The sequence below is a fragment of the Vombatus ursinus genome, unplaced genomic scaffold (genome assembly GCF_900497805.2).
Source record: "Vombatus ursinus unplaced genomic scaffold, bare-nosed wombat genome assembly UNPS02014798.1, whole genome shotgun sequence".
Classification (NCBI taxonomy): Eukaryota; Metazoa; Chordata; class Mammalia; order Diprotodontia; family Vombatidae; genus Vombatus; species Vombatus ursinus.
Window position 1 is genome coordinate 50,135,848 of NW_020954576.1, and position 12,342 is coordinate 50,148,189.

Below are 12,342 nucleotides of genomic sequence, written 5' to 3' on the forward strand. Positions count from 1 at the left end.
AAGGGGAAGGCTGTCCTGGTATCATCCACAGGTGGCTACCCCAGGTTGTAGTTTTCTTGTTGGTAAAATTGAGCATGGTGGCAAAGAAGAGGTATAAGAAGGCGGGAGCCTCCCTCCCCATCTTTACTCAGATGAAGGACTATGGATGTGGAATACTGCACATGATACCAGACTGTGGGCATGTGTTGGCCTGTTTTGCTGAACCTTCCCCCTTTCTTTTTTATCCTTTGTTATGAGGGATGGCTTTCTGGAAGGAAGAAATAGATCAGAAAACGCATATGATATAAAAACAAAAGATGTTAATTTTTTTTAAAATGGGGGGGGGGTGTTGCATCGTGGTATATTGGAAAGAACACAAGCAGGCCTGAGAATTAGGAGACTGGTTCCGGTCCTGGCTCTGACCCTTGCTAATGGGGTGATGTTAGGTAAATCACCTCTGCTCTCTGGGTCTCAGTTTCCTCTTCTGTAAAATAAGAAGACTGGACTAGATGATCTTAGGGTTCCTTCCAAGTTCTGAGACCCTCCATTCAATTACTAGTATTCTTGTCCATAGTTATCATTGCGATTTCTATTTAAACAAAGATATGGGAGAATACTCCCTTCTGTGTCTTGTGTCTATAATACCTCCAGGTTGTCTTTTACATTGCCTCAGATAATTCTGCCAGCTACAGCCACGAAAGGGTAAAAGAAGCTGAGCTCCCTGCCCCCATTACCCTGGGCCCTCTATCTCTTACCTTCTCTTCGGAACACACTGGCCTAGCAACCCCACCCCTGACTACTTTTCTTCTACAACCCCCAATTAACTTTGCCCGGAGCGATGGGGGTGAGTGAGGTCAGCTCTTTCTTCAAACCATCTCCAAACTCACTGAAAAAAAAAACGACACTTCATTGCTGCCCAAAATGTAGACCAGTGATGTCAAACCCAACTAGAAAAGGGGTCACTAATCCATACGTAAGCATCCCTAGGGGCTGCGTATGGACTTAGTTTTTAAAATGTCATATCATCTGCATTGGACTGTATTTTTATTTATTTTGTTAAAGATTTCCCAATGACATTTTAATCTGGTTCTGGCTGAATCCTAGAGTGTGGTGGGGTTGCATTTGACACCTCTGACATAGACTACTGACCTAGAGCTGGGAAAAATTGTAGAGGCCCCCAAGTTCAAGCCAGTCAGGACACAGAGGTAGCAAGCTTTAGAGGCAACATTTGAACCCAGGTCGTCTAACTGGACAATCAGTTTCACTGGACCATGCTGCTACTTAATAGATTTGCCCAGAAGACATGAATCAGAAAAAGGCAAAGATGAAAGGCTAGTGTCAGGAGACCTGCATTTTCATCTTGATTCTCCCCTTAATTCATTGTGTGACTAAGTATAATAACTCATCTTTACATAGCTCCATAATGTTTAACAAAGTATTCATCTCCCAATGCCCTGTGAGGTCTATTAGGTACGATTATCCCCCATTTTACAGATGAAGAGTCTGAGGGTCAGGGAAGAACCTTGTCCAAAGTTAGAAAGCTAATAAAAGGCAGGGTCTTGACTTGTACTCAGACTTACAGATTCTGAATCCAATGCTCTTCCCACTACACCAAAAGTATCTTATATTAAGAATAGCAGGCAAGTATATGGCAAAGCAGTGTCTCCAGCCCATCTCCCCATCAACCATCTACACACCTACCTAACAGCCAGCCAAGTACTAGATTATGTGCTTCCTTCTAGAGTGAATTAGAGCTCTGTAGCAAAGAGGACTCACTCCCAAAACAGAACTTGGTTGTCAGAAACTTCACTGCTAGAGACAGAAATAAAGGATGACTCTAAGGTATGAGCTGAGTCTTTGGATTTCAAACCTAAAACACCTTTAGCATGACACTCCCCACCTCCTCCATCTCCATAAGAAGAGGGCCTATAGTTTTTTCTAATTTCCCCCCAACCAGAGGGCATTTTACTTTCTCGGAACATCAAGGAAAATGGCCTGCTTTGTTGCACGTTAATCTGGCACGCTGCTGGAACCTAGGCCTTTCAAATGCCACGAATTTGTCCTTTCTGTATCATCTCAGTCCCAAGCCCACTGCTACTATTGGTTTTACCTCTTCTTCTTCTTCCCTTTCCTCCCCCTCATCTTTATATATGAAAAAACATTGACCTTGGATTCTGAGAACCTGGCTTCTAATCCTAGCTCTACTGCTTACAACCTGAGTGACTGTGGACAAATTTAACCCTCAGAGACTTTTTTCATGTGTAAAATGAGGGCCGTTGGTCTAAGTGACTTCTGAAGGTCCCCTTCAACTTTAAATCTATGCTCATACAATTGTCTTCTCTTTCCCCACCCACCACCCCCACCGCCTCACAGAAGACTGGAACTTCCCCCAAAACTCCCTTGCCTGAGTTGTCTCTTAAAACAAACTTTATTTCCAGAGGATTTATTAACTAAGACATCAAATCGTGGTCCTATTTCATGTTGAGTTAATCATGTCACCTGAATTGATTGCAAGCTTCCTGAGGGCAGGGGCCATATTAATGTTTTTGTATCCCCTTCAGTACCTAGGAATATCTTGTACATAGCACCTACAATCTGTCTTGAAACTTTTTAGAGCAATAAAGCAACTCAGAGACTTTAGCCCTAGTTTGCTGAAACAATTTAGCCACAGACTGTATTAGGGCTGACGCTTTATTGCTAGAATCCCAAAATATGCTGTACCATAGGGAAAGCACATAGAATACCCACAGTATAAAGGAAGTAGGGAGTGGCAGGGAAATTTTGGAGAAAAATGGAGAAAATTAATTGCCACATAGGAAAATAATGATATCATATAAAATGTCTATATTTCATATTTTAAATGGAAAAATACTACAATTTTCTCAAAAAATTTATGCATTGTGCAGAATTTGGTTTGCAAACTGCTAATGGAATCTAATCTCAATTTACAGATAAAGAAACTGAGATCTGAAGAATAGATACCCAATAAATATTTCTTAATCAATTGGGGATCTTCCTAATTCACCTTACTTTTTGGGAATCTTTTGGACAGTTCAGGAATACCAACATTAAACTAACACTGTCTTTTAAAACTGAAAGCGTTGACTGTCTGAAACGAATGATGTGTGGCTCTCAACAAAAGTGGACTAGCTGTTGGCATGGACACTGATCTTTCCAGTAATTGGGAGGTAGTTCAGGGAACCATCCATATTCTCAGCTGATCACTGTGAATGCAACATGAGAAAAGCCACCTGAGTTAGGAATGTTAACCATAACCACCGGGCCAGACAAAGCTAGCCATTCTAAACCTAGGACCAAGCTCCCAGCCATCAATATCTCTTGGAATGAACAGTTTCAGACTGAGCTAATCAGTTCAGACAGAAAAGACCCATAACCCAAGATCTCAACCTAATTCAGCATAATTTCTCACCAGTCATCTATGTATGTGCCCAATTTTCCAGCTGAAACAAAGGTCTATGTGCCATTCCTTAGACATGCTCCTGGCCCTCAGTTTCCTCATCAGTAAGATTAATGAGTTGGACCAAAGGCCTCCAACATCTCTTTAGGCCTTCATGATCTACTTATTAGCTGGGTGACACTGGGCAAGCGCCTTCATTTCTTGGAGATTCAGTTCTCTAATCCACTGATGAGGATAACAATGCCTCCGTAGACCAAAATGGACCTCTCCAGGAAGCCATTTTGAAATTCAAATGAGATATCAATGAAAAAGCATTTATTAAGCTCTGACTAAATGCCAAGTACTACTCTAAACCCAGGGGATACGAATAACAAAAGCAAAAACACTCTGGATTTTCCAGAATCCTACCTTGCAATGTGAGGAAACAAACATAGAAGAAATAACACAAAGGAAATGGGAGCCAAGGAAGGGCACTTCAACCAACTGATAAGCATTTATTAAACACCTATCATATGTCAGATATGTAAAGATCTTTGCAAACATTAAAACACTAAATAAATATCTTTTATGACTATTATTTACATCTCCATGACTTCGCTCAGCCTGCTCTCTCAGCCCAGAAGATCTCTTCCCATCTTCACCCATGGAAATCAAATGATGGCCCAGGCCATCAACTCCATGGGGAAGCTCTCTCTTCCCAGGAGGAAGTGGTCTCTTTCACTCTCTCCTTCTACAGTATTTCTCTTGTATAGTATTTCTCTTGGCCAGGGCCCCATGTTGGAGATTTATTTCATGGCCAGTTCTGGTAGAAGAGGATAAACCCAGATTATAAACTCTCTGAGGACAGGGACTATTCTTTATTCACCTTTTAATCCACCACAGCACATCCAGAAGAAGGTCCAATCTACATATGTTGAGTGACTTTTAGGAAGAGCAAAGGCAGATAAAGGGCGGAAGGTTTTAGGGATGAAATCTGACATCCCCAGTAGAATAGTAGGTTCTCCATAACATGCTTGTTGAATTGAACCTCTGAAAGGAAGAGCTTAATCTTCACATAAAAGGCTAGAAGATAATGTAAGAGAAGCCGGCCATGGAGAAGAAGAATGCAAGGGAAATGTCCGCTTTTGGGGGGAGGAGAGGACCTATGCAAGGTGTGTGTGTGCAAATAATAAAATAACGAATCTTAACAACGCAGGTCAGAATCCAGCATCGCTCTCCCATTAAATAACTCATCTCCCACACTCTGCCTCAAAACACAGACTACAGAGTCAGAAAGAAGGGGTCTGGACCCTGGGTTTGCCACCTTCTGCTTGTGGGACCTTAGACAAGCATCCCCACCTCTCTATGCCTACATCCTCATCTGGAAAATAAGGGAGTGCTACTGACATTCCTCTCTAGCCTAGCTCCAGTGTTACTTTCCCCAGACTCCAACTACTTTTCCTTACGGCCAAAGGTTCAGGAAGTCTAAAGAGATGGGTGGTTGGATTGTAAAGAACAGAATGGTAGCTGGGGTAAAATGACCTCCGATTATACATTAGGTACAACACTAGGAGGCTTGGCAGAGTCCAGGGCCCAGCTCTTCTTGGGCTGCTCCCTCCTAAACTTCAGGTTCTTGCCCTACCAAACCCTACAAAAGTCTAGCTCTGGTCAACAAGTTTGTTTGAATGGAGATCTCTCTAATCCTGGTGGAAAGGGAGACAGAGGGCAGCCAAATGGGAGAAAGGGGGGGGGGGGAATGGAACGAGCTTACCTGCAAAAGTGAGTGCAGGGAAGGGACTTGATCCCAGGACCAAGGGTCACAGATGAAATTATGGAGCAGCGCAAGTTGACTCTACAGTGGAGATAGTCGACGTACTCCAGGCACCTCGAGTTGCTTCCGGGAGCGCAACTCAAACCCAGAGGGGACAAACAACGAATGTTATCTTCTGCCCTGATCTCATGTCTGAGTTAAATTCCACGCTCTCAGCACTTTTTGCAGAGTGGGGGTTGTTTTTCTTCTGCGCCATACTTTCCTATGGAGCCAAGAGCATGGCAGCCAGTCAGGCTATCATCATTCTGTTCTCTGAATGTGTCCTTACCCTTCCTCCCTCCATTCCCTACATAGAGGACCTTTATTGGACGCCTTTCTTCTTCTTTTTTTTAATTTTGGTGAGGCAATCGGGGTTAAGTGACTTGCCCAGGGTCATACAGCTAATAAGTGTTAAGTGTCTGAAGCTGGATTTGAACTCAGGTCCTCCTGATTCCAGGGCTGGTGCTCCATCCACTGCGCCACCTAGTTGCCCCACATCTTTCTTCTTTAAGGAACTTTGTGGGTCTGTCTTGATCACCGATGGTCATATCCTAATGCCACTGTCCTCATCTCCCATGTTAACTCTGGAAAAGTTAATGCTCAATTGCACACAAGGGAGGAACTCCAGAAGAGAAACTCATTCTCCTTATTTCTCAACTGTTGTATCTGAACTTAGAAGGTAAAGGGAGTTATCTCACACATACCAGCTAGATGTCTCACATAGTCGGATGGCTGTGGAAAGATTGCTAAATTTGGAGCCAAAGAACCCAAGTTCTGATTCTGATTCTGCTACCTAAGACCCGTATGAGCTTGGACTATACGACCTCTTCTCTCTGGTCCTTAGTTTCCTCATCTGTAAAATGAGGGGATTGGACTACATAATTACTAACATCTTTTTCAGTTCTAAATCCAAAGATTCAAAGGAAGCATTACTTCAAGCCATTTGTCATAGAATCAGAGATTCCCATCATAACAACAGAACAATGTGACATACTTTGCCAAGGGCAACTGCACAGGGAAACAAGTCATCTCTACATTCTGGGTTTTAAAAGCAGAGTCATAGTGGCCCTAGTGATATTCTCCAGAACCACAGCATCAACAACATGGCAGATGATGCCGTGCGTTTGAACAGGAGAAAACTCTCCGATGACCACATCCACAGGCCCATCTGCCAGCATCCTCCTTTGCAATATTGTTTCCACTTGGCCTCATTTCACCCCCATTGTCCCCTAAGCCAAGGGCTAGCACTCAGATTGTTGTGTCTGCTGGGAAGGGAGAAAACAAGATGCCATGCCCAGCCTTGGGCATGGCCCAAGTATAAGCCAAACACTGATAGGTTCACAGATTTAGAGCTAGAGATAGGGTGACTTTTGAAAAGCCTTTCCAAATTTTGTGGGCAGGAACTTTAGAAGCATGAGCCGTGATATCCAATGGACTCCAGATGTTCTCCTGTGTCCATCAGCCCTGCCTATTAATAATTCCAATATGTCAGAACAGAAGGACAAAGGGCATTGGGGCTGTTTCCCCAGCAAGATATCAACTTTTTTTTTTCTTAAAACAAATTCTTCAAAGGTTACATGAGGCCTGGGTACCAGAGAAGCCTGGGAACCTCCAAAAGAAGGGATCATTAGAAGTATGCCATAAGGCAAGAGAAGGCATGGAAATAGAGAAGATGAGGCACGGAATATTTCCATGTAAACCCATGAGACTCACACCAATGGTCTAGAAGAACTGTGTGGGAAGGCCCTAAGTGATAAAACCCAGGGATGGTCTTCCTCATTATCACAGCACTTAGTACAAAGGACAAAAAGCAAAGTAGAGTCAACAAGAGAACAATGGATCTTTTTTTTTTGTAGTTACAAAGAATAGGAAGGAAAGCAGGAACCCATCAAATGTGCAGTGGTGAAAAAAAAATGGTGGCATATTAATGTATTGGAATATTTGGGGGCTACAAGAGAAGATGAAATATGAAGAATTCAAAGAAACTTGGGAAGAATTCTATGAACTGATACAGAACAAAGCAAAACCAAAGAAACAATTGATGTGATGACCACAATGACTTCAGAATTCATTACCCTTCCCCCACTTCTGAACTTTCCTATTCTTGTCAAGGGAACCACCATCCTCCCAGTTTCCTAGATGTCATCCTTGCCTCCTTATTCTTTCTCATTCCAGCCTTGAATCCCATCTATTACCAAGTTCCATCAATTTTACCTTCACAACACCTCTTACATACATATGCCCCCTTCCCTCTCTGACACTGCTACTACCCCAGTTCAGACCCTTATCACTTCAAATTTCTCCCCACTCCAGTCTGGCCAACACTAAGCTGTCAAATTAATCTTCCTAAAGTGAAGGTCTGACCACATCACCAACCTGTCCCCTCTCCCCCCAACTCAAGAAATTCCCTATCACCTCCAGGATCAAAAATAAAATCCTCTGATATTCAGAGCCCTTTATAACCTGAACCCCTCCTACCTTTCTGGTCTTATAATATCTTAAAGCCCACTATACTTTGTGATCCAGTGACACTGATCTCCTTGCTATTTCTCAAACAAGACATCCCATTTCCAGACTCCAGAATTTTCACTGGCTGTCCCCCATGCCTGGAATTCTCTCCTTCCTCATCTCCAAATCCTGGTTTCCCTGGCAACTAAAATCCCACCTTCTACAGGAAGTTTTTCTCAATCCCCTTTAATGCTAGCTAATGTCTTCCTTTTGATTATCTCCTATTTATCCTGTACAGGCATACCTCATTTTATTGAGCTTCGCAGATATTGAGTTTTTTTTTTTTTAACAAATTGAAGGTTTGTGACAACCCTACTTTAAGCAGGTCCATTGGCACCATTTTTCCACCCACATGCGCTCACATCGTGTCTCCATGTCACGTTTTGGTCGTTCTTGCATCTCAAACTTTTTCATTATTATCTTATCTGTCATGGTGATCTGTGATCAGTGATCTTTGATGTTACTATTGCAATTGTTTCAGGGTGCCACAAACTGGCCCATATAAAATTCTGAACTTAATCATAAATGTGTATGTTCTGACTGCTCTGTCAACACTTCATTTCCTGTCTCTCTCTCTTCATCTCTCTCCTTCTCCTTAGGCCTCAAGACACAACAATATTAAAATTAGGCCAATTAGTAACCCTATGATGGCCTCTAAGTGTTCAAGTGAAAGGAAGAATCAACACATGTGGCAAACTTCATTGTTGTCTTATTTTAAGAAACTACTATAACCACCTCAACCTTCAGCAACCACTACCCTGATCACTCAGCAGCCATCGACATTGAGGCAACCTCACTAGTTATGTGACTCTGGGAAAGTCACTTAACCCCAATTGCCTCAAAAAAAAAACCCCAAAAAACATTGAGGCAAGACCCTTCATCAGCAAAAAGATGATGAGTCACTGAAGGCTCAGATGATAGTTAGCATTTTTTAGCAATAAAGTATTTTTAAATTAAAGTGTGTACATTGTTTTTAGATATATTACTATTGCACACTAAATAGACTACAGTATAGTATAAACATAACTTTTATATGCACTGGGAAACAAAAAATCAGTGTGATTTGCTTTATTGTGATATTTGTTTTGGTGATGGTCTGGAAATGAACCTACAGTATCTCTGAGATACTCCCATATGTATCTTGTTTGTATACAATTCTTTGCATGATTTCTCCCCCACTAGACTGTGAGCTTGGAGAGAAGGGAGTAGCTTTTTGTATTTCTTTGTACACTCAGAGCTTAGTACAGTGATTGGAACATAGTAGGCACTTAATAAATGCTTGTTGACTGATTGAATTGACCAATTATGATTTCAGATGATTGACACTGAAACATGCCTAAGAGGTGGTGGGCTATAGATTCTGAATGAGATGTACATTTTCAGACATGGCTGATGTGTTCATTTGTTTTGCTTGACTTGTGGGGGTGGAGAGAGGAATCATTGGGAAGTGATATAGACATTTGGAAAAAAAATAGTAATTTAAAAATTTTTATTTATTTTTTGTTTTTAAGGTGCTAGACTTGGTATCAGGAGATCTGGGTTCCATCTCGCCCACTGCTCTGCTTAACGAGCTTTGAGAGAATGGGTAAGTGACTTTGTTTTTCTAGGTCTCAGTTTTGTAAGCTGCGTTTCTCACAGGATTGAAATAAGAAAATATTCTGAAAACAACAAAGTCTTTTGCAAATATAAAGGATACCAAGTACCATAACAGAGTTTTGAAGCCAGAGTGAAAAAAATTTCAAAATAACAATAATCCTCAGTCTCATCTGCATTTTTCTAGCACTTGTAACTCACTTTCTCTCAGGAAGAACAAAAATGAGTGTCTCCATAGTAAAGATGGGAAATCTGAAATTCAGAGAGGGTGAGAGGCTTGTCTGAGGGCACACAGCAAGTCAGTGGCAGAGCCAACCAAGACTTTGATTCCCATTAGACTCAGCTGCTTCGGAAGTGGGGGGGGGGTGTTGGGAGTGGAGAGTTCCCCTAAGAGGAGAACAATTCCCCCAAAATGCCAACACAGCTGTTGGGGAGAAGATGCTAAGGCCCCTGAGAAGGCTTAACCCAAGTCAAGAGGGTGGGACTAGTCTCAGCTGCCTCAGCTGTCTGACGTTTGGGGAACAGATGCCTGAGCTGAGATGATGGCAGCTACTGGGCCTCTTCGGACCTCTCCCTCTCATTAACAATCCTTGCTATAAACAGCCTGGCCCAGGCCCAACGCAGAAGCCATTGCATTGGGTTCTCATCTGGCTTCAGAGGCTCAGCAGGGTTAGCCTAGACTCACCTATTCTTCTATAACCATCTCACCTCCAGCTCCCACAGTTCTGTAACTGACTTCTCCAGGGGCCCTCATGTCCATTATGTTAGATTTACAGGCTCATAGATTTAGGGCAGGCAATCTAGTTCAACTGACTCATTTTACAGAAGAGGAAACTGAGGATCAGAGAGATTGGGACTTACCCAAGGTCATACCAATAAGAAACAGAGCTGGGATTTGAACCTAGGAGTCCTGACTCCAAATCCATTGCTCTCTTCATAGTCTTATTGTGAAGGAGACAGGCACGAATTATGATGCCCTTCCCCACGTTATTTCTGAAGAGACAAGGATAGGTCTCTACAGGTTACAGGTGGGGAAACTGAGTCCAAAAAGGTTGAGTGACTTATCCAAAGTCACACTGGAAGTCAGTGAGTGATGAAGCTTGGCTGGAACCCAAAATGTGAACTTGGGAGTCAGGAAAAACTGAGTTCAAATCCTACCTAAGAAACTTGCTAGTCGTATGACCTTAAACCTAACTCAGCCTCATTTTCCTTTTCTGTAAAATGGTGGTAATGACAGTACCTACCTCACAGGATGTTGTGAGGATTTGATGAGATAACATATGTACAACACTTTGCCTTAAAGCACTATATAAATGCTTATTATAATCATTATGATTATGATTATAGCTGTGTGACCACGAATGAGTCACTTAGCTTCTCAAGACTCAGTTTCCTCATCTTTAAAATGGGGACCATAATACTTACACTACATGCCTTGTAGGCAAGTGGCTGGAGTCAGTTCGAACTTGCTCTCCAACTGTTTAATTTTCAGTGTAGACATTTAAATCCTCAAAGCTTACAAATTAGAGGTTCAATTTATTACTTTGTTGATTGTCTGGACTTAAGAAGGTGATGGAGAAATTGTTAATAATGCAGGTTGAACTTAAAAGTAGGGGCCACTAGGTGGAGCAGTGGATAGCCTGAAGTCAGGAAGAACTGAGTTCAAATGTGACCTCAACCACTTGTAGCTGTGTGACCCTGGGTAAATCATTTAACCCTGTTTGCCTCAGTTTCCTCATCTATAAAATGAGCTGGAGAAGGAAATGGCAAACTACTCCAGTATCTCTGTCAAGAAAACCCCAAGTGGGGTCATGAAGTTGGGCATGACTGAAAAATGACTGAAAAACAACAAATTTAAATGTATCCTGTATTTCTCTCCCCCCCCACCCTCCCCCGGCCCAGACCTGGTTATTAAACATTTACCAGCACACCACTGCTCCCAGTATTGTTATAAGGAAAGGCCTAAAAGTGCTCTAGATACCTGAGCTATCATTTTTTTCAAAGGAATAAAAGCTGAATCACACCATAGGCTATTGGAGTGAGGGAGGAAGATATTGAAGGTATCTAAGTGATCCTCCAAATGTTGGGGGTATCAAGAGCTGGGACTGTGCTCACTGCATAGACAAATCCTTCATCAATGGCCAGCCCCTCTAACTAGCCCCAATTTCTTTCCATAGATCCGTTTCCTCATCTGCAAAATGAAGTTAGACTAGATCATGTGATGTGGAGTTGGTAAGGGCCTCAGACATCATCCAGTTCAACTCCCTTTTACAGACAAGGAAACTGAGGCCCATGCCCAAAGTCACATGAGTAGTTAGCAGCGGATGCAGCATGAGCCCAGTTTTGCTGTCCATATCTAGCTCTAACATTCAGGCTTCCTCCCAGAATCTCATATGCCTGCAGATATCTCATCCAGGCTCTAACATCACCATTTCCCCCTACCCTAATCCTTTCTGGGGCCTCTCAATCATATCTAGGCCTAGGACCTGCCACTACCATTTAAAAAGACCAGGTCCTTGTCTTATCTTCCATCCCATTTCTTTCCTTAGGACCTCTGTGAGTCGATTGCTTACATTTCAATGGGGAAAGCTGAGGCCCTAAAAGGTTAAATGATTCATCTAAGGTCACAGAGCCTCTTGGTCAATCAAGTTAGACCTCCAGTTACCTGCCTTTTGACCCAGCCGGCCTCAATAGGCAGGGACAGATTTTATTTTGGTCTTAAGAAGAATGCAAGTCAAGCTGAGGGAGTGTTTGAAGGGAGGGACACGGGTAGGGAGAGAGCCAACTCCCTTATTGTTCCCAGAGCCCTCACAGATGACCTGGTCACTGGGCCTGGGCCTGGGGCCTGGGGCCTGGGGCCTGGGGTAGGGAGGAAGGGGGGGACTATCCAGGCTGCTGGGGAGGAGACAAGAGGCTCTTTGTGTCTCCGAGGTTCCTGAGACACCTGTTCTCTCTCCCCTCCTAGCTTGCCTGTCTGCCTGCCTCCATGTGTGCGGCCTTGTTTATCCTGCGGCTCCCACAGCCCCAGCCCAGCCCTGGCTCCCAGCATGGGCCT

At 43.0% G+C, this 12,342-nt stretch overlaps 1 protein-coding gene across 7 annotated transcripts in view; it reads right to left on the minus strand.

Annotated features, from left to right (window-relative positions):
* The window catches only part of SOX13 (SRY-box 13), a 93,404-nt gene that overhangs the window by 47,743 nt on the left and 33,319 nt on the right, over positions 1-12,342 (minus strand). For 2 of the 7 annotated variants that reach the window (XM_027871678.1, XM_027871675.1), the window contains one exon: positions 5,148-5,409. The exons of the other annotated variants lie outside the window; for them this stretch is intronic. The gene's annotated coding sequence lies outside the window, so the exon portion shown is untranslated. The remainder of the gene's footprint in view (positions 1-5,147; positions 5,410-12,342) is intronic. 7 annotated transcript variants of the gene reach the window in all.